The 22,885-nt window shown below is 52.3% G+C and overlaps 1 long non-coding RNA gene across 1 annotated transcript; it reads right to left on the minus strand.

Moving 5' to 3' along the window:
- Positions 1–13,562: 13,562 nt before the first annotated feature.
- LOC116531806 lies at positions 13,563–16,084 on the minus strand. Its single transcript, XR_004260594.1, has 2 exons — positions 15,682–16,084; positions 13,563–14,411 (listed from the first exon to the last, which is right to left on the minus strand). It is a non-coding gene; the product is annotated as an uncharacterized LOC116531806 (long non-coding RNA).
- Positions 16,085–22,885: the final 6,801 nt, after the last annotated feature.

Raw genomic sequence — 22,885 nt, forward strand, 5'->3', positions numbered from 1 at the left:
CAAGAATCAGCTTTCGCCTCTCAGTCTAAGGTGGCTGCTCCCCCTCCTGCCATCACATCCACATTCCTGCCAGCAGGAAACGGGAAGGAGAAGGCACTCCTTCTTCCTCTGAAAGCATGACCCAGAAGTTGCTTCTGATCACATCTGACCAGTCAGACTTATTTCGTGGGCCACACCTTGCTGTCCAGGAGGCTGGGGAAAGTGGTCTTTGGCTGGGAGGTCATGTGCCCAGCTTAATCTCAGAGGGACATTTAATAAAGCTGGAAGGAGAGAATGGACCTTGACAGCATCTTGTTTACTGTGCCCACCTCTTTCTGAAAGGTGGAGCAGCCTGTGCCCTGGCAGCATGTAGTGTGGTGGAGATGTCATGCCTGTGTGAATCTGAGTGAGGGAAATGGCAGGAGAGGCAAAGAGGCGCACTGGTGTGAACAGCCTGAGGGGTCAGGGGTGTGTGGAGTCTCCCAGGGGCAAGGTGAAGAGCCCCTGAGCCCTCTGAGAGGCGCAAAGAAAAGAAGGTTGCACAACAGCTGGCCTGTGGCCTGCCCCGTGCCAGCCTGTGTTCTAACCGAGACACAGACAGAGGGCATGAATGGGTGGCACAGGCTGGAAGCCACATGCACAACAGATGTGCTTCATGGAGCCCCCGCCACGGCAGCTGCACTGTGTGTTGCCAGCAAATCTGAAAGAACTATCAGCATGTACTCAACCAGGAGCTTCCCAGTTTCCCTTAAAATATCAGCGACTCAGGCAAGGCCAGTCTGACTCTCCTCAGGGTGACAGTTGGTGGCCCTGGGCAGTGGCTGTGGGCTCTGGCTCTCCAGGCCCCACCACTCCCTACTGGCCCATTTTCCTCCTGTAGCCCCTGCCTGCCTGTCCAGAGGGGAGTGGGCCACCTCCTTCACGCCACTGAGAGGCCCCATTGAGTCACCCCAGGGTCTCGCAGGACATGATCATCCCTGGAGGGCAAACATGCAGCTCATTCCCATGTACTCAATGCCAGGCCTGTGCCCATGAGATGAGTGGCGCAGAAATGTTGGAGATCTCTTGAGAAAGGAGAAAAAAGCTTATCTCTTGTGGAGAAGCAGTCCAGAGGGAGACAGGCCAAGACAAGTGCAGCGAGACCCCTGCTGCGCCCTGCTGCAGATGTAGTCCAGGCCTCGTGGTCCAGAATGGACCTGGCACCAGCAATGCTTTCTATATTCCAAACAGTGGGCACAGGTGCCTGCCACCTGTCTTTTAAGGAAAATTCCAGACGCTCCATGTAGCACTACACTCACAGCCTGCGGGTCACTCACGTGGCCATACCCAGCCACTAGGGAGACTGGGTGGCCCTCAGCAAAACACCAGGTTCATGTCTCTAAGGCAGCCAGGAGGATGCATATGGGCAGGGCTCTCTGCAGCCCCCGCCTGGGCCTCACAGATTTCTCCCCTTTACTCCCCACCTCTGACCTATAGAGGTGTAAAATACACTTTGACTGCACAGAGGGGACACTGTAGCCCAGAGGGGTTTCACAGTGTGTGAGGCTCAGCCTGTGAGTGGCAGGCATTGATTTCACACTCGGATTTGCCCCTAACGTGGGAGCCCACACACAACACTGCTTGGTGCTCCCACGGTACGAACGCCCACTGCCAGCACGGTGCTGATCACAGAGACAGCCAGGCGCCTGACAGTCACCGCTGACCTTTGAGGCTTCTTGCCACCGGATGGAACTGGTACTTTTTTTTCTTATTCGGGCTGGGTCTAGGGTGTGATTTAGCCCATGCTATGGAAGCTGTGACTGAGTATATGTGTGGGATACTGAGGTCTGCCCGAGGAGCCCCAGGCCCGCGGAGACGCAGCAGCATCTCTGGAGCAGAGGAGAGAGAGGCTGACACAGGGCTCTCCCCCTGGGACAGAAGAGCTGCCCCAGAAGCTGAGAAGCCTCCACAAAACAAAAACAGTTTGATTTCATCCAGCAAGCAGTGACTTATTAGCTGTGTTGTTTTCAACATCACCCCTGGCCTGAGCTCAAATGTGGCTCTATTTTGCAAGCGGCTTTGTGTGTGAGACACATCCGGGCTTGATAATGTCGCAGACTGGGATATTTTGGTTCTTGATTGAAAGAGAAGATCTCACTGCCACCAGGCCCCGCCTCACCCTCCAGATTGGAAACTATGTGACCATCACGATGTGGTCCCAGCTGGACACCTCCAGCCAGATTTCCGAGCTGAAAGGAACACAGGGCCTCCGGGGCCAAACACACTCTGCGCAGCTGGCCATGGTGTTCTGTCCTGTCCGTTAAAAACAAGCTTACACTGAGCAAGACTTGCTTTCAAATGAAATATTTGTTGGCACATACATGTGTCCTGTTGGTTAGGAAACATGTTTTTTGTTTTAAAATTAGATTTCCCTGGAAAGAACAATGGCAAAATTACAGGAGACAAGGGTTTGGTGGGGCAGAGAGAACAAAATCTTTTGCCCAAGAAGTCTTGCGGTTTGGTGAGCGCCAAGCTGCTGGCGGGGTGCCTGCTTCCCTGGCCTGTGTTACAGGATGGGGTTTGCATTTGTCAAGAACAGCAAAGTTGTCACCTGGGTTCCGCGGCGGGGGGCCCTGGCACAAGGCATTCTGGGAGCAGCATCTCTTAGCTCTGATCAGCCTCTGTTCCTCGCACCTGGCTATAGCACTGCCTGAAGGTGCCCCGAGGGCTGGGAATTGCTAGAACGATCTGCACGTGAGGGTTCTTAGACTGCTGCCCCCACACAGCCGAGGACTCTGCCAGGCTGCTGCCCTGCAGAGGGCCGGCATCTCCACGCAACCCTGATGCTCTGGCCACAGCTGGGGAGGCCAGCCTCGGAGATTTGACCCAGGGTAGCTGTCACTAGCCTGGTTCGAGTGTGGCATAGCGCCCAGTGTCTGTCCAGACAAACAGATGCTGTCTTTTGGGGCTTTGGGCAGCAAAACGCACAGAGGAGGATCCAGAGACATTCACTAAGAGCTAGCAGTGAGCAGTGGCCAGGGAGCAGCGGGAGCTACGGAGGGGCTGCACCGACCTGAAAGGGCCAGGGAACAGGAGGGGCAAGGCCTGAGACAGGCAGCTGAGGCCCGGCACAGGGGACAGCCAGGACTGTGGCCAGGCCTCCAAGCTGCTGCCAGGTGACCAGACTTGCTGTTCCATGGAGAATAGCTCCTGCAGCCGCCTTTTTGCATAGACTGAAAGCCAGCCCTTGAACTACCTGCTCATATGTACTTGAGGGGACGTTTTCAGGACTTGGGCTCTAAGGAAGGGGGGAAATGAGAGTAGTCAACGTGGACTCACAGGCAGCTCATTCCTTCTAGAGTTGTAGTCCCTTCGCCACCTCTTTCAGGAAGCCCTCCCTGACCACCTCCCTGCTTACAGTCCTCAGCCCTCTCTTTCCATGGGGTGTCCACAGAAGTTGTTCTCAAGGCTTCCCAGCCTCCTGCTGTGGCCTAACTCCCCAGCTCCGTGTTCTACTGTAACCCCAGCCAAGAGCTCCCTACGGTGGGAATGGTTTCTGGACATCCCTGCAGCACTGAGCACCGGGCTCAGGATGGCTGAGGCTCAGGGTGCTCTCACAGGTGGGATGGACAGTTGACCTGCACAGCTCATGGATGGGGGACTATGTGCAGATCTTAAACAGGGACACTAGCCCTAATGGCCTCTCAGATAGAGACGGGGCCTGCCTCTGCTCTTCACAGAACAAAGAAGGGGAGCCCTGGGCCGCCACCAAACTCCATAGCTGTGAGGAGAACAAGACAAAGGCTCCGGCCTCCGGCACAGGGCTGTGCATTCCTGGGCCAGCTGCCACCCTGCTCCCCAGCCAGATCAGGTTCTGTTTGCTGCCCCACACCCCCAGGGAGCACAGAAATCGAGTTCTGATCGTCTTGAAATGAGCATCTGTCCAGTGGCATTGAGCTCAAAGGTTCATTTCACCATGAGCACCTGCTTGCTTTCAAGACCAGTGCCAGCCCCATGGAGTAGGCATGCAGGGCTCTGCACGCCGAAGAGCAAAGGACCACAGCCAACAAATGCCCACTCTGCCTAATGCCGGCCTCAGCCCTGGGCTGGATCTGGGAGTCAGGGTGCAGGGCAAAGATGCAAGAGACATGAGCCTAACAGACACAGAACCATAAGTACAATCAGCGACAGAGGTCCAGAGGGGCGGGGCAGGTAAATGGCATGTGAGCAAGGGAGCTAGGTGAGAGGGCTTCTGGAGGGCGGGACTGTGAAGGAGTCACACGTTTGTGCTCCCGTCCAGAGGAAGCAGCTGCTATTCAGCAACAGCTGCTTGACATCTGGCAGGAATTGGCCCCTAGGGTGGCCAGGTCTTCTGATGTTTTCTAGAGAAGCCAGAAATGCAGAGTGGGTATGTGTGTTACGTGTGCATGTGTGAGAGTGTGCATGTGTGTGAGAGTGAGAGGGAGAAAGAGGTCTTCTCATTTTTCAAATATTGACTGAAAGCTCAGTGAGTTTTGCTGCGGGCAGCATGCAGTCCCCGGGCTGCCCCTCCACCCTCCGCACCAGAGACACACCCAGGGACCAACTGATGTGATTCGGAAGGCGGTGACTAGGTTGGAGTCTGGAGCCCAGGCCTGTGACAGGCTGGGGCCTATTAACTGCATTGAATGGGTTGGCCTCTTTGTTCCAGGCGCCTGTCATTGCTATCTGGCTTAATTCTCACAAGACCCCTCTGAGATAAGTGTCATGACTTTCCTGTTTCTATGGCTGAAAAGGCTGTGTGGATCAGAGAGGTTGAGTCGCCTGCACCAGGACACACAGCTTATAAGCAGCCCCAAAAGACTGTGCTGAGCCTCAGATGTGATGGAGAGTGGGGCTCAGAGCAGGGGAGTGATTTGCCTAAAGTTACCCAAAAACAAGCTACAGGTGGGGCCCAGCTCCAGGCCGTGGATGGCCAAGCTAGTTTCCTTTCGTCAGTTGCTCTTTCCCCTTCATCCTCAAAGGTTTCCAACATAATTCCACGACAGCAGATGGGGCCAAATCTTCCCGGCAGGGCTTGCGGGTGGGTGGAATCCAAGGGTGGTGATTGGGTGGCGGGGTGGGGGGCGGGGAGAGGCGGGGGGCGCTTCCCTTTTGCACAGCAAAGCTTTCACAAAGCACATAATCACCTGCCAATATATCTTCTTGCTAAGCCTGAACTTTAGTCCATCCAGTTTCCACAGCCCAACCCACCTGCATTGCATTTCTGGCAGGATGTGGGAGGCCTAAGCCAAGGGAATCTCCCTGAGCTCATGGCTTCTGCGGGTAGTTAATGACACATGCAGCCTAAATGTAAACCGTTGCACATCTGTCCGATGTGGCTTGGTTAGATCCGTGCCTTGAGGCAGGGAGCTGACCTCCACTGCCTCAGGTGACCCTTCCAGCTGGGGACAGCAGTGACCAGGAGACCTCAGAGCTACTGTTCTGCACCCCCTAAGGGGGATGGACCTTGAAGTCCCTGGTGGGGAAGAAGAATTGCCATGTGCCTTTCTTTCTTGTCAATGCCCCATTTCCTCGCCAATCTTTAGGAAGCAGCACCTGCAAAGTAGGTGACGGCAGTCTGGCTTCCCTCATGTCCTCGCCTAAACGGCCCCTTCTCCTCTCTCCCCACCCTGCTCCATTCAAACCTGCTCTGACTCAGTCGCGAGGATCTCATAAACGCATGCCCACAGAGCCACAGATCACTGAGAATGGCTTACAGGGTGCCCTCTCAAGGGTTATTTGCGTTTCAAAATTTCTATGGTTACTTTACCCACGGGAAGAAATCTCAGACATTAGCAACTATGGATTCTGGGGCATTTTCAGGTTCTACCTACTTTTTTTGCAGTGCCTGTCCTGACAGGCCCCCTTGTCAAAATATTTACTACTCATTTTTCTTCACATAACACCAGATTTCAAAGCTTTTGCATCCATTAAAAAATATTTCTAACTTTCTGAAAAGAACTCGGAATGAAATCTGGTCTGGTTTTCACTCTCACGGCCCTGGCACGTCCTTGCCATCATTAGTAGGGCTTCTGGTTGGTGGAACCCTGGTAAAGAGACACCCTTTACTTGGTGGAAACCAGCTAGCCACAAGAACAGCCTCCCTGAGCCTTACGGCTGTGCCAGGAAGAGGAAGATCAACAGAGCCCATCCCTGGGCCAATGAAGCCTGCCACTGTCTGTGGACACACGAGCCCATCTGTGGAGGACTTGGACCATGTTTCAAGCAAATAATGTTTATTAGGTCCCAGGTCAGCCTATAAAAGCTCTTGGAATCCAAAATGTGCTTGAAGCTTGGGATCATTAGTTCTGGTTTTCCCATACTTTGCTGGTTCATTCATTCAATCCCTTATTTAGTCAGTGAATGTTTACCAGGTGCCTACCAGATGTAGGGGTATACAAATTCGGTTTGGGGTGCAGTTATATGACCTAGGCTAGAATGACAGTGTCTCTAACAAGACAGAGGCTGACTTCTCGCTTGCCGAGGCCCCAGCTGGAGCGTTGCTCAGGCCCCTCTACCTGTTGCTCTGCATTTCTGGAGTGAGCTCGTTTGCATGGTCCGCACACCTCACACCTGCACTGATCATGCTCCTTCACCAGTGGGAGGAGGTGGAGGAGGAAAGGCACAGCCAGGTGCAGCACACAGCATGCTCATTCCGACCATTGGCCGGAACTTGACCACGTGGCCACACCCTGCTGCAGAGGGACGGGGGACTGTGGTCTTTATTTTGGGTGAACATGGGTCAAGGTAAAAATCAAGGGATCTCTTCCTGGGAGACAGGAGGAGAGAATACACATTGGGAAACCACTGGTTGGCTCTGACAAAACTTATGTATAAAGCAGACGTGCTCCTGTGCCATGGATCTCACAGTTCTGATGGGGGGACGGAGACAGTATGAAATAACAAGTGACCCTAAAAGTGAGTGTTTCCCTCTGTGATGAGGGGTGCTGGGGAAAGTGCAGGGCACTCAGAGAGCAGTGAATAGGGTGTCAGATCAGGCTTCTCGGAGGAGGGAGCATCAGCCTGCAGGAAGACAGACTGGAGGAAGTGGGGTACGCTGGAGAGGCGGAGGGAACTGCATATGCTGGGATCCTGTGACAGGCAGGAAGGCAGCTGCCCTTAGGAGGACTAGGGAGGAGCTGGTGTGGCTGGAGTTCGTGGACAATGAGAGGACATGAGAGGCAGTGCTAGGATAGGCAGGGCATCTGGAGACCCCACCCCGCCATCAGGACACTGGGAAACCTCCCTGTTGGAGGGTGGGGATTGGCTGGAGGAGTGACACAGCTGCCCGTATAATTTTAGATCACTCCACTCTATTGCCTGTCTTCTCTGGAAACAGGGATCCCTGGAGCTCAGTAAAGGTTACAGGGGTAAGGCAGGGAAAGTGTTCCCACCTGCTCTGGAGGCAGAAGCACGGACAGAGCTGTGTTGGCTCTACCACACACTAGACATCTTGTGCCTAATTAGAATCCCAGGATGCTGGCGTAGAGAAGACAGACAAAGCACCCCGTCTTGCCCTTTTGTGTACAGATGAAGCTGCTGGGCCTAGAGAGGTAGAGGGCCCACCTGGGTCCCCAGCAGGGTGGTGGTGGTGCTGGAAACAGAGGGACTCTTTCTGACTGCCTTGTGGTGGTAGCGGTGGGTGGCAGGACCTGGGCTGGGGCCACTGGGTTAAACTGGTGTCACCTGGCCCCCTGGAGCTACCTATCTGAAGCAGCTCCAGAAACTTAAATTTGCTAATTAATTTATAATTCCAGCCCTAAGCCATAAAATCAAACCACACACTGAGCTGTCCACAGTTGCCTGACAGCTGGCCTGTCTGATCCTGGCTGTCTGCTCACAAATTGGTATTAGTGGCACCAAGAGCAGATTAACATGGTGACCAGGCACCCAGAAACTTGATGCCACCAGCTGGGCTCAGTAAAGCTGTCAGTCTCCCCAGCTGCTAAGCGGCCCAGGCACCCACATCTCCACAAGCTGGGGTTGCAGAGCAGTCCCGGGCCCAGCAAGGGGTGAACCTTTCTCAGCGATCAAATGATGCTGTTGGTCAAACATAAGTTACAGGAGAGAGAAGCAGGGCAGCATTGCCAGAAAAGCAGTACTCAAATTTCAGAGTTTGCACAGGGCTTGAGAATCAGTGTGGACCATGGGCATTCACCATCCCAGCCAAAGCCCACATTGCAGAGCCAGAGAGCTGAGCCCAGAGAGGAAAGAGCTGAGGTGGTGTCACACAGCACAGGATTCTAGCTCTGGCTCCCTCCTTGCCAACCTAATGCTCTACCTGATCCTCTAAGTGAGAATGCCGCTTTCCCATCGCCTCTGTTAACCTGCATTTTTCTTTTATATATTTGTTTACCTCATCAGCTCCCACCTCTTGAGCATCTACTAACATGCCAGACACTGTGCAAGGCCCTAGGATACAGGAAGCAATCACTGGGGAAGAACTAGAAACGTGAACAGAGTCATTCATTGAGGTTAGTATGATATACATTAGCGAACAAAGGAAGGGAGGGTAGGAAGACATCTCAGACAGGATGAGCCACAACATGGGTTGGAGAACACCACAGTACATGATATCAACAAGTCATTTTTTCCTCCTGTAAAATTCCAGGGCCACTATAGTCATTCTGATCTGCAAAGGCCTTGGGCACCCATGCTCCTTCTATCCACCACATCGCTGGTCCTCATGGGTCAAGATGGTCACCAGAGTGCCAGCCACCAGGTCTGTACTCCAGGCAGCAGGGTGGAAGGGGAAAGAAGAAGTGGAGATATATATGTTCACAGAAACACTTGAATATTTAGTGTCAAGAACTATAAAAGGTCTGAAATTTTACCCAACTTGAAAGGTAATGAGTTAGGCTCTTTGAGAGGCTGGCAGAAGATTCGAGAACCATGAGTCAGAGACAAAGATGTTATTCCTTACAGCACCACAAGCAGCAAGTGTATCAGCATATTTGCATCAGTTCCCTTTGCCCAGGTCCCACAGGACAATGTGAATGGACCCAGGCAGATACCACACTTGGAGCAAATTGCATTACAGGAGAGGAACCCTGAGCTTAGGGAACCCGGATCTTTTATAACGGGAGGCAAGCATGCTTTCCCTTTGCTCCAGAGGGAGACACTTGATCTTCCAAAGCTTTTTGCAATACAAACATCCATGAAAAGATAGGTCAGTCCGTGCCTTACTCATAAGATGTGCAGAATTAGGAGACTCACAGGGAGCTGTCTCCCAACATACAGCAGCTTTATTCATAGTAGCTCCAAACTGGAAACAGCTCATTCAACAGGAGAAGGAATATATTTATGCAATGGACCACATTTAGGCAGTAGCCATCCTCATGGGTGCAAAATGCTATCTCATTGTGGTTTTGATTTGCATTTCCCTAAAGGCGAGTGATGGGCATCTTTTCATGTGCTTGCTGGCCACTTGTATATCTTCTTTGGAGAAATGCCTAACTCCTTTGCCCCATGTTTTAATAGGTTTGTGTTGTTAATTATAGAAGATTTTAACCAGGGTGGCAACTTAGACGTATGTGTTCGGAAGAGTTTGCACAAGGCTTGAGAATCAGTGTGGACCATGGGCATTCACTATCCTGGCCAAAGTCCACATTGCAGAGCCAGAGAACTGAGCCCAGAGAGGAAAGAGCTGAGGTGGTGTCACACATAAGGGCATCAGGTGCCTAGACATGATGGAGGGGTGGGGGGAGGGGGGCCCAGTGTCAGGCAAACAGGAAATGTTCAGAGCTAGGTGTGATATCTTAACAAAATCACCAGTCAGGAGAAGCTGATGATGCTGGTCCCGTGCCGTTGCTTCTGTAGGAGTTCATGGGGGAAGATCCCTGTGGTGCCCTATTTGGAGTGTGAATTGAAGGCAAGAGTGAGAGCAGGATGATCAGGGAGGAAGCCGCTGCAACGATCCAAAGACGGCTGATAGGAGTCTTCACCAAAACAGAACCACAGAAATAGAAAGGAAGGGATGGGGAAAGAGGCATTAAGGAGCAAGAATGGGCTGGCTTGATGAGCATGTGGTAGGGGTGGGAAGAGAGGGGAAAAGTCAGGCTCTCCAGGTAGCTGACTGACGACCAAGCTTGTCACCATAGAGAAGGAGTCCTATAGGAAAAGATTTGCAAACTCTCCTCTGGTAATCCCTGCCCCATGAACTCCTATAGAAGCAACTGCACGGGACCAGCATCATCAACTTCTCCTGACTGGTGATTTTGTTAAGATATCACACCTAGCTCTGAACATTTCCTGTTTGCCTGACACTGGGCCCCCCTCCCCCCACCCCTCCATCATGTCTAGGTACCTGATGCCCTTATCCCTTGGCCCCAGTGCACATAGGTTATCCACATCTTCAGTTCCAGGATCTGTACCAATCCTCACAAATTGACAACCTTCAGAAATGTCTCTGGCTTTTGGACCCTGGCTCCCTGGACTGCTTTCAACTTTGCCTGCTGCTCAGGTTTGGGGGCCACTTGCGTAGTGGGTATCGATTGGGGTGGGTGTCCAGCTGATGGGAGTGTGTCCAGTATGTGACTTGCCCCTGGCTGTTGCCAATTAGCCCAAGGTGGGGCCACTTGAACCAGGCTGGGCCAAGCAGAAACCTTTACAATTCCCCACGCACAGGCTGTCTGCAGACCAAGAGAATCCAGAGAATTCAGTGTGCAGATGGAGCTGGAGCCGGCACCCCCAGTGGCCAGCCCGGGCCACCTCTGCCTTGTCTCCATCCCTCCCCCTTGGCTCCACACACCGGCCTCCCTGGCCTCCTTATACTGCAGCCTTAAGGCCATTGCCTCTGCCTGGAAGCCTCTGTCACCTCCACCAGCTGTCTGCTCACGTGTCACCTCCTTCGAGGGGCCAGTCGCAGTCACCCTGCTGGCTTCTCCTGGAGGTGCCCTCACTGGTGTCCTGCGGGGCTGGAATCTCCTGTTTTGTTCACTGCGGAACCCCCCGAGTCTAGAAGAGCGCAGGTGCACAGTGGGTACCGTTACGTTTCTGGAATTCGGGAAGAATGAGTAGGATGGTGCAGTAGTAGCAGGCTCACAGAACTCTGCCTGCAAGGGCCGGTCTCCCTAGCGGAGGGAGCTGCCGGGTGAAATAACAAAGGCCTGGGGCTCACACCGTAATGGGGAAGTGCTTGGTCCCGGCCCGGTGACGATCTTCACCTCTCTGCCTCGGTTTCTTTAGGTGAACAATGGAAATAATCACCTGCCTCTTAGTGCGATTTTGAGGATTAAATGCAGGAATGCAAGTAGGCTTTGGACTCCAGTCAAGGCTCGGTAGCATAAGGGTCAGGAGCACGCGAGCTCTGATCTGAAGCACTTAGGGAGTCGTATGATTCTCCTGGGAACTGATTTCTGTCGTAACAGAACTCCTGGTATACCAGCTGGGCGTGGTGGCCCAGAGAGGGGCGGTGGGCGGCCCGATGGTGCGCAGCCTCCGGGCTGCAGGGCCAGAGGCGACCCCAGGCTTGCCGGCCGATCTGCCCACCCCGGCCGCAAGTCGAGACGGGCGCCGGCGACCCCGCCGCGGGCAGCGGAGGGCGCGGCCGGACCCGCGGGGCGGCTTTGTGCGCCACCTGATTTCCATTTCCCCAGATAAACACGCGGCGGGGGCCGCGACCTCGCAGCCTAGCAAATGCCTCTGCTCCCCGCCCCGCGTGGGGCCCGCGAATGAGATGACTTACTCCTGTTTTGCATATTAATTGTCCTAAATGCCACCGGTTCTGGGAACAATTAAGAGGCAGGCCCTTTGGCGCCCCGGGCCAAGCGCTGGCGGCGGCGAAGTGGCGGGCGCCCCCTCGGGGCCGCAGGCCGGGCCGGGGCAGGGGGCCCCCACCTCCGCCGGCCGCGGGCACAAAGCGGCCTTTGCACCGGCGCGGGGCCAGGCGTTTCCGCGCAAACAAAGCCCCCGCGCCCTGCCCCCCAACCCTGCCTTGAGGCGCCCGAAGCCTCGCGGAGGATAGGCCTTCACGCTCTTCCCCAGCCCCCCAAGCCCCGCCGCGTGGGGTGCCACTTTGACCCTCGCCCTTCCCAAGGAGGCTGAGTGGCTCACTGGCTCGCAGGTGGGACCCGCCTCCTACCTGGTCATGGGAGTGCTCTTGCTCTTGGCGGTGCTGCTGCCAGGGCTGCGGGGGGGCGCGGGGACACCCGGCCGCGATCCAGGCCTCCCCACAGACCTGAGCCGCAGCCACGGAGCTGGGGATGCCCGCGCGGCCCTGCGCCCTCACACTGTGTCCAGGCGCACGGTGGAAGGGGGCCGAGAGGAAGAGGGGCTGCGCCAGAACTGGTCCTTCCAAAGCACACCTGCTTTGTACCTTTCCTGGGTCTCCACCTTAGGAAACTGGTACCACCTCCCATCCCCTGCTGGGGCTGGAAACCGTGCCACCCCGCTTGACTCTTTTCCCTGCTGCCTGTGGCGCTCATCCCACTCCTTCCAGCATTTCTGCATGCCCTGTGGGTTCCAAAATACCCCATGAGCTCTCTCCAGTTGCGCTCCTCTGCACATGTCACCTGCACAAGCGCCCCAACTCTCCCCGGTTGCCACTCCGGCCCTGTGGTTTCCCATGGGGGTGCTGCAGCCTTTCAGGAGGAGGTAAATCAGATCCAGTTGCTGCATCGCCCCACCCACACCCCAGCCCTTCAAAGGTTTCCCTTTGCACTCAGAAATTGACTCCTCTTTCCATGGTCCGGGGGACCCCGTGGGAGTCAGCATTTCTGCTGTCCCTCAGCCTCTAGGAGCATATTCCAGACTTCTTTTGGGAAAGCATATTTAAGAGGATATCTGAAGGATGAGGAGGGAACTGGCCAGCTAAGGAGTCAGGGGAACAGTGTCTCAGGCAGAGGAAACAACCAGTGCAAGGGCCCTGAGGTGAGAAAAAGCCCTTGGCTGATTCTAGACGCCCAAGGCCACGTGGCTTGGAGTGCAAGAGAGCACAGAGTGACAGCAAAGGATCCCTTAGGTGGGCAGCGGCCAGGCCTCTCAGATAAAGGGCGGGCACAGGCCAGGCCTCTTCGGTAAAGTGCTTGGGTATGTTTGTTTTTTGAGACAGAGTTTTGCTCCTGTTTGGCTAGGCTGGAGTGCAATGGTGCCATCTCGGCTCACTGCAACCTCCTCCTCCTCCTGGATTCAAGTGATTCTCCTGCCTCAGCCTCCTGAGTAGCTGGGACTACAGGTGTGTGCCACCACACATGGTTAATTTTTGGTATTTTTAGTAGAGACGGGCTTTCACCATGTTAGCCAGGATGGTCTCGATCTCTTGACCTTGTGATCTGCCTGCTTCAGCCTTCCAAAGTGCTGGGATTACAGGCACGAGACACCGTGCCTGGCCGCCTATGGTATTCTTTCATAGCAACACAAATGGACTAAGACATGTGGGAAATCTAGTCCAGTGCCTGCAATTGGCAGCCACTGCTACAGCATCTAGTACAGGACCCGAGAGTCAGTCAATCCATTATTCAGCCAGCAATCCATGAGCTGGGCCTGCTTATGTCACCAGGCCTTGAGCGGAAGTAAAGTCTCAATAGATGATCATTCCCATATCCCCTGCTTTCTTCTGGTTCTTTAAGGAATTCATTTAAACCTTTGATGCATGTAGAATTTATTTTGGTATAACATGTGAAGTGAGGATCTAAATTAATTTCTTTTACAGATGGGTAGCCAATTGTTCCAATACCAAATATGGATAAATCCTGTTTTAAGTGCCAACTGGATCATATGGTAACTTCCTATATATATTGGGTGACTTCTAGTAATTTCTGAATTATATAGCTATTCATGTACTTGTGCCATAGGTTTAATTGTTTTAGCTTTATAATAGATTTAAAATACAAGTAAATAATGGATGGGGTTATCTCTGCTTTTTACATTTCTGTTTTCAAACTTTTCCTGGATGAATGTGTATTTTTCCATATCAACTTTAAAATTAACTGGTATGGTTCCACAAGAAATTCTGTTAGTATTTTCATTGCGATTGTGTTGATGTGTAGCTTAATTTAGGAGAACTGGCATCCTTATAATGTTGAGATTTTTAACCCAAGAATGTGGTGTTAAGTTCACATTTGTATCCTTTGGCAGCATTTAAAATGGTTTTGCACATTTTTAAAAAGTTTATTTCTAGGTTGCTTTTGCAAATGCAGTCTTATATCCATTATATTTCAGTTCTGGCTGTTGTCTGTGTATTTGAAGGCCATTGATAATAGAACACTAATTTTGAATCCAGTTACCTTACTCAGTTATTTTGTCATTTTCAATCACTTTTTCAGTTGATTCTTGAGGGTTTTCCATGTAAATGGTCAAATAATCTTCAATCAGCAGTAAGTTACCTCTTCCTCTCCAATCGGATACCTCTTTCCAGGAGCATTGGCTAATCCTCCAGAACAGTGGTGATGATGGTGATGACAGTGTGGAAATTATCTCCCCTCTGGCTTATTCTAGATATAAAACAGATGACTGGGCTAAAATAGATAAATGGACTTATCCATCTAGTCTAACTTATTAAAAGCATTTTTTCAGAATAAGTATTAAATGTTATGAAAAAGTTTTTTAAAAACAAAAGATAAACAGACAATCCTAGAAGCTTCGGAGACTGAAAAAGTCACACAATGAAGATCGAGAATCAGAATGGCATCGGACTGCTTCACATCAACCCAGAACACCACATGCCAATAGAGAACTGCCTTCAGAATTCTGAGGGGAGATGATTTCCAACTGAGATTTATACCTCCAGCCAAACTGTCAATCAATTATCCAAAAACTGAACTCCCATATGCAGTCTCCAAGGAAGCTACTGGCGTCTATATTACAACAAAATGAAGGGGGTAAAGCAAGAAAGATGACGACTTAGGATCTAAGAAACAAGGCACCCACACAGGACAGGGAAAGGGAATTCCAGGGTAACGGTGAAGAGAAATTTCACTACTTCTACTACAATGGCCAGGAGAATAGCTCATCCAGGTAGGAGCAGGAGGGCTCCCAGAAAAATCGCACTCACAGGTTGCCAGATGTGTTTGACTACATTACTAGAAATTTTAGAGTTTTATTGTCACCGTTTGTGGGAAGAATTAGTAATCTTACAGCAAAAACTAATTACATTAAAAACTGAGGTAATTACTAACTCCAGGGAAAACAAAAAGCTGTACAAGACAGCAACTGTACCCGTAATACAGTCCCTTGTTTAGCTGTGAATAATCTATATGTAGATATGATACGGTAAAAACTGAGCGTTGATTTAGCGACTGAGATAGGACTGTCTTGGAAGGGAAAGTGTGTGTTTGTGTATGGTGGCTGGTGGAGAACCAGCAATCTTCCACAGGAGGAAGCCAATACATAATATCCCCCCAAAAAAATACATCTAGAGAATGATATTTAGAAATATGAAAGTAAATGTCAGCAGGAACAGCTAAAAGACTTGAAGTAGCTTTCTCTGAGGAGAGGCAGGACTGGTGCTTTTCATTACCTGCCTTGCTGCACCATTTGACTTTTAAAATTTTGAACATATAATTTTTTTATAAAATTAGAAATTTAAAAATTTTCTTGCCTAAAATGGTATTACCTAAAAATCACCTTTTGTACCACCCCCATTCTTGAACTCCTGACCTCAGGCGATCCACTCACCCTGGCCTCCCAAAGTGCTGGGATTACAGGCGTGAGCCACTGTGCCCTGCCAAAGTACCACCCCCATTCTTAGCAAAATGAGCTCACCAAAATTTAGGCAGACCAAGGTACCAGTCCCAGCTCTACAGATTGCTAGCTATGTGGCCTTACGCCAGCTGCTCAGTCCCTCTGGGCCTCCAATTTTTTTTTTACCTAGAAAGTAAGAATAATATTAGTACCCACACTGTAGGGTTACTGAAAGGTTAAGTGAGACCATGCCTAGACCTGGCACATAAAAACATCCCGTAAAGGATATCCGTTGTGATGGTGGTGGTTTTAATTTCACTTTCTTCAACTCCTAAGTGACTAACTGTGGGCATTTTCCCCAAGCCTTCCCTTTAAAACTGGTAGAAAATATGTTGAGCCTCTGAAGAGATAAATGAGATAATATGTATAGAATGCCTGGTACCTAATCCCTCTAAAACTTAAATTTCTCATTTGCAAAATGAGAAAATCCTTTCAGTGTTTTCAAAGCACTAAATGAGATGACATAGCAGAAGACACAGCCCAGTACCAAGGACACATTTATTTACTCAAAAAAGCTAGCTATGCATAAGACTGGGAACTTTTAAGCATCATAAAAGTAATACATGCTGACTGTAAAAAGCTGGAGAAATCTAGAAAAGTGTAAAAATAAAAATTTCCAGTCACTGCAATGCTTCTCAGTAATATTTTCCCATCTACTTTGTATACTTACTATATCAGTCAATATAGCTCATGCTCTAGGGAAAACTGTACCAAAGTCTCAGCGGTTTCACAGAACAGAGGTTCACTTTCTGCTTATGCCCAGATCCCAGGAGTCCGGGTGCCTCTCAGGTGCTGTTTCCCATACTTTGGCTCAGTGATAGAGGCTCCTTTGAGCTTCTGGGTCTTCAGAATCAATACATATTTCCATGGCTCCTTAGGCCAGGGGAGAGCAGGCTGGGAAGGGGAGCACTAGCAATTGAACACTGTCACCAGGAAGTGTCACAGGTTACTTCCCTCGCGTGTCACTGGCCAGAACAAGTCACACGATCCCGATATCAAGGGGCGAGGAAGGAAAGTCTCCCAGGGTGCTTGGATGCAATGGGCAGTGGGACCGGGGACACTGTGACTATGACCACCCCACACATTCCCAGAATCGAAGACACATCTCGTCTGTGATTTTGCTTCTTCACTGCTTTTTTCTCTTCCCGTTACATCATAAAATACTCTTTGAAAACATGTGGCACAGATAAAACTGCAGATTCAAGAAAAGATTTTAAGTTGTATGGTGACACTATTTCCCTCTTCCTCGTTCTCTCCTTCCTCCTATTCTTCTAATTTAGGGAACTGTGTGTAGGTGGCAGAGATCCAGGCCCCAGAACTTCGCATGTCATTGCTCAGAAATGCCTCCTCTTCTCCTCCTGGCCGACGGAGGACAGGCCGGTTCTGTCATTCCTTCCTGGAGAGCTTGTGCAGTTCTGTGGGCGTCTTTCCCTCCAGAAGTAACACGTTTGGAGGTGAGGCCCAGAGAACCTGCTGAACAACTGCTGGATTAACAACTCCACATGTGGGGTGTGGCTGCACGCGGCTCTGCCGGGGCCTCCTTGCGCAGTCAGCCGGTGGTGTTAATGCGCAGTGTTAAAAGTGACACCAAAGTGGTGCTGGCGCCACTGTCAGCTGTTGTAGGAGATGGCACCCCGGCCTGCAGAGTTGGGTGTGAGCTCAGGAGCGACAGCCCCTCCTTGCTGGTGTCCCAGGATCCCAGGGACCAGTGAGAAGGGGTCCAGGAGGAAGGAGCATGGTGGGCCCACTCAAGAGGAGTATTTTGTCCCAGGCATGCAATGTATGGGAAACTGAGGCTGTGCAGACGGTGAGGAACGTGCAGAGGTCAAGAGGCCGAGAACTGGCAGGGAGGGCCGGGCGAGTCAGGGAGAGCACGGTGCTGAGAGCTGCTCTGTTCCTTTTCCCTGAACCGAGGTGCCGGGTGCCTGCTCTGCTCCTGCAGGGAGGTCACCTGCGATCTTGGCAAAAGAGATTACCGACAACTTCTGAGGTTTAGAATCCAGCTGTGAAAATGTAACTGACATACTTGGAACAATTAAAGAGGAACACAAAGTGCACTCTCATCTGGCATTAGGCTGTGCAAGCAGGTGGCCTGGATTTCGGAGGACCTGGCAGGAGGGAGAGTTTGCTGAGGGCATAGAAATGGCACAAAGGGCTCCTTCCTTGTCAGCTGCCACCATCCAGGGAGCAGGGGAAGAAGAGCAAATGTGGAGCAAAGAAGGCAAGCAGGGAGAAGGGGTGATGTAATCCTCCAGCAGTGTGTGAGCTGGGCGAGGCAGTCATCAGCAAGCCCCTTTTGCCGATGGAGAAACTGAGGCCCAGAGGGCTCACCCACCTTCCTTCCTCTGGGGGCAGCGCTACAACTGAAGCTGAGCTGGTCCAGCCTGGTGCCGACTGCAGAAAGACTTACGCGCATTTTCCCTCACAAGCTGTGCATGAAGGTATAAGATCTGACCTGTGCCCAGCATCGGCTGGGAGCTGGACCAAGATTTCATGGAAAGTAAAACTCAAGGCATTCACTCCCTTGGGTGTGAAATAAAACAGCTCATCTCTAGCTCTGGAGTTTGCAGAGCACTATCCTCTTTATTCTCTTATTTTCTTCTCTCAACAACCTGTGACAAACCCATTATTATTTCCATTTTGCAATTTTGGAAACTGAGGCTGGGAGGGAGAAGGCCCTGCATTCTTCAGCTCAGGAGGGAGGAGATGGAGCCCAGGTGGGCTGAACCTGTTTGGAGCCTTCTTTGGTCTATCACACAGCCTCTGGAGTCAATCGCCAATCATCCAGGACAACCCAGATGTCAGCTCATTGGCCTGCCGAATCCCATTTCCTCTTCAAATGTGACCTGTCCCAACAAGCTCAGCCCAGAGCCCACTGGACTAAGGGTGGATGTAGAGGGTGCCACCTTTGGCTGGCCAGCAGCCAATCAGATACTTCTAGCTCTGACCTAAATCTGCACAGGGAGCTGGGAAAACTGAGGCACGACGGAGGGATAGCAGCTGGAAGTCTGCAGGTGCTCAGAGCTGGCCAGGTTTCTCCCTCTCCCCCTGCCCTCTCTATCCCTCCTGAGGCCCTGGAAGCTATGAGGCTCAGGAGCTTTCCCTCCTTCTATCCAAGGTTAGTAGAGTTACCTGCACTGTGAAAGTCATGTACCCCAAGGCAGCAAGGAAAGCAACCCTGTAGAATCCAGGGAGCCTGTATTCAGCTGCTAGGCCCCCAGCGAGGTACCTTCCTCCCTTTGAGAGGACAACTTCCTGGGGAGCAGAGTGCCTGCCTGTTGCATCTGCAGTCTCGAGAGTGCTGAGCCTGCAGCAGACATTTCCACCGCACCTGTGCTGCCTGCCCAGCACCTGTCCTCACAGCCACCATGCCTCTGTATCCTCGCTGCACTCACGGGCTCAGGCGTGAGGTCTCCTCTCAGTTCATGCATTTGTGAAATGTTAGTGGAATGCCCTCCATATATCAGGCACCTTTTGTAAGCACACGTTTTACGCTTCCTCCCAGCTTCTGACCCTGGAATCGGTTTTCCTATTAGCCTTGCTGCTTGGCTGTGGTGCTGGGCCTTTCCTGGGTTAGAGTTTCTGCTTCCTCCTTCACATGCCAGGCTCTGGGCTGTTCCTCTGGTCTTGCTATCCTCACAGCTCTGAGATAAATGCCACCTCGCCAGCTGATTCCTGGGAAGCTGGGCTGAGCCCATCCCTCTATGGGGCTCTGGGTGCATTCCAGCCCTGCAAGCACAACCTGGCCTTCTGCTAGATTGGATCACACAAAACAAGGCCAGCCTGGAGGCTTCGCTGTGGGCCAGGCTTTGAGATGCCCCTGGAGAGCCGCGGCCTGGGAGCCTAGGCCATCTTCAGTCTATAGATAATTCTCATGTCCCTCATCCTAACCCCCTTCTCACCTGTATCCTGTCCCTCCTGCAGGCTCTCTTCTTTCCTCTACCACCAAATAAACTTGAAAGTGTGGTCGCCAAGGCCAACTCCATCTTCACCCCATTCCCTCCGCCATTCCAGGTCTGCCCCCACCAAGACTTCCTCTCCCACCCTCTCATGCCCCTACCCTTCCCCATTGGGACCCCTTCCTCCTTTCCCCAGAGCCCTCTCAGCCTCTGTGGCATTCCCTGGTTCTTCCCTCTGAGACCGCATCTTCATCTTCCCAGGAAATGCCAGTTCCCAGGTCCTCAGTTTACATATGGGAAGACAGAGGCCCAGAGAATGTAAGCTGCCAGCGAATACACTGCTGGGAAGTGCTGAGGCCTGACCCAGGCTCTTCCCCTGCTGTGCAGGCTGTCACTGAATTCCGCTGGGCCCTCACCACCCACGCCAGTGGGAGCCCCCCACAGAGCCACACTCTTGAAGGTGTTTCTCTATACAACCTAAAGCACGATGCCATTTTTCACCTCCACATTCCTGTCATTGTGCAGCAGGTTGCACGTCCCTTTTCTGAGGAAGCCATTTGGGGCTGCGTTCTGTGCCTGTTGCTGTTTGCCCATGTTCCCCTGGGGTTGTTGATTTTCCGCCGACTGTAGGAGTGCTTTAGCATTTAAGGAAACTCACCCCTTGCCATATGTGTTGCAAATATTTTTTCTAGTTTTTTTTAATGGTGGGATTTTAATATCACATGCAGTTGAATTTTCAATATTTATTTTTTGACTTGACATTTCAAGTCAACCCAGCCAGCCTCCTTCTGCGGTGTTCCTCTGGGCTTTTGGGGGTGGGAGGTTTTCCCTGGTCTTGCCCTTGGCCGTGTAGATGGATGCGGTCCATTTTCAGCTCTGCAGTGCTTACAAAGCCAGCCTTCCTGTGAATGCTACCTTCAGCTTCCTCAAAAACAAGGTGAAACCTACAGGTGGAGCCTCTCCTCCTGGACTCCAGGTGAGGATGTTGGAAACAGAGCAGGTGGCCCATATAGGTCTATCGGCCCAGGGCAGTGCCTGGGGCACAGCAGCCGCCAGGCTTCAGGACAGGAGGTTTAGGGAGGGTGAATAGAAGGCATCTGGAGTGGTCTGTGGCCAGCAGAAGTCTGACTATGTCCAGAGGGCGGACGTCAACCCAGAGGGAGCAAGAGAAAGAACAAAAGCGTGCAGTAGTACTGCTTACCTGTGGGACAGGCCGGCGGTCTGCCTTGGCCAGGACAGGTTTCTATGAGCTGGAGCATACGGGTTGGGCCCTGATGGTACAGCCGTAGGAACAGCGAGGCGCCCTCCCACAGCGTGGGGCAGGCCCTGGGGGTCCCGGGGGTCCCTGGGGTCGCGGCAGTCGCGAAGGGGAGGAGCTGGAGCTTGGCAGGTCTGGCGATGCCCTAATTAAGTCGCGGGTACATTTCCCAGCCCAACTGTCAACCGTGCGGGGCGCGAGCCAAGAATGAATATTCCCAAAGCGCCAACAGAAGGAAGTGCTTCATAAAAACGGAGCCCGAGGGCGTGAAGGGAAAACAAGCCCTGTTCACACGCAGGCAGCAGCATCCGCTCGGCACGGCCCCCAGGAGGCGGAAACGCGCACGGGGAGCCCCCCGCGCAGATGTGGAGCGCCGGGAGCTGGAGGCTCTTTTCCTGCCCGGCTTGTGCCCCCTCAGCGGCCGCCAGGGCTCCCCAGGGTCTTTACGCGGCCCAGGACCCAGGCCACTCCCTCCGAGGCCCCAAGGTGGAGTCCAACGGAGCAAACGCCCCAAGGCAGGCGGCCTGTCCGAGGCTTTCCCTTGCTGCGGGGAAGGGGGCCCTTTCGGCTCTGGGCGTCCTGGCCTGGGTCTTCCTAATCCACTCCCTCTGTGTCTCCCTGTGGTGTGACCTTGGGCAAGTCATCCCCATCCCCCTCCGAGCTTCAGTGCTTCGTTTTCTGACAAATGGAGTTACTCACACTCCTGGGTGGTTAGAAGGATGGAAGGAGTCACATGAATATCACTGGCTATAGTATCTCTCAATGAATGATGGAGATTCCAAGGGCAGGGAAGCAGAAAAGACGTTTTAAAAAGAATTTCTTTTCCTGCTCTGGGGAGTTTGCCTTCTGTTCCTTCTTCCACGTGCTGCCACAGTGGCTGAGGGAAGACTCTCCAACAAGAAAGAGCTGATCCACGGTCCGGGTGGCTCATGCCTGTAATCCCAGCACTTTGGAAGGCCGAGGCGGGTTGGTCATGAGGTCAGGAGTTCGAGACCAGCCTGACCAACATGGTGAAGCCCCGTCTCTACTAAAAACACAAATATTACCTGGGTGTGGTGGCACGCACCTATAATCCCAGCTACTCAGGAGGCTGAGGTAAAAGAATCGCGTGAACCTGGGAAGCGGTGGTTGAGGTGAGCTGAGATCAGGCCACTGCACTCAAGCCTGGGTGACAGAGAAAGACTCTGTCTCAAAAAAAAAAAAGAGCTGATCATAGGGCACCCTCAGTCCAAACTCCTCTGGGTGCCTTTACCCTCAAAGCAGTCAAGCTTCTGAGATGACAAAGCCCCTTTGACAGGCCAGTCAATGTCCTTGGCTGCAGCTCCTCCCAGGTACCCACCAGGGCCCCAGCCACGTCCAGATCTAGAGCTGCCAGGGCCAGCCATGTTGCTGGGCCCACTCTCGGCCCTTCTCTGTGTCTCTGCAGAAGCTTTATGGAGGGAGGTAGGAATGTGGGCCTGAGGGCCCGGGCCCTGCAGTTGATCCCACGTGATGGTCTGATATGTAGCACCTAGCCCACCGCAGGCCTCCACTGTTATTTTCTCTGCTGCCAACCTGCCCTCTGAAGCTCAGTGTGACCTCTTTCTTTACCTGACAGGCTCTCTTGATTGGCAGCTTGTGAAGCACATGCCAAGCTTCATTCATGACGTTTCTCAGCATCTAACACAGTGCCTGGCACACGGAAGATGAATTTAACTGGCAGTGCAAATGACGTGCGTGAGCAGCACCCACAAGAACCTCTCTCCACAAATATCCAACATCTAGAAAGCCTGAGGCTCCATCCCTGGTTCATTCTTTGGAGAGAACTGGCTATATCATTTGCAGAATTCAGGGCAAAGTGAAAATGCAGGTCCCACCCGGCACAGTGGCTCATGCCTGTAATCCCAGCACTTTGGGAGGCTGAGGCAGGTGGATAACGAGGTCAAGAGATCGAGACCATCCTGACCAACATGGTAAAACACTGTCTCTACTAAAAATACAAAAATCAGCTGGGTGTGGTGGCGCACACCTGTAGTCCCAGCTACTCCGGAGGCTGAGGCCGGAGAATCTCTTAAAACCAGGAGGCAGA

Source organism: Sapajus apella, unplaced genomic scaffold (genome assembly GCF_009761245.1).
Source record: "Sapajus apella isolate SASKATOON/1434 unplaced genomic scaffold, GSC_monkey_1.0 scaffold72, whole genome shotgun sequence".
In the NCBI taxonomy this organism is placed as follows: Eukaryota; Metazoa; Chordata; class Mammalia; order Primates; family Cebidae; genus Sapajus; species Sapajus apella.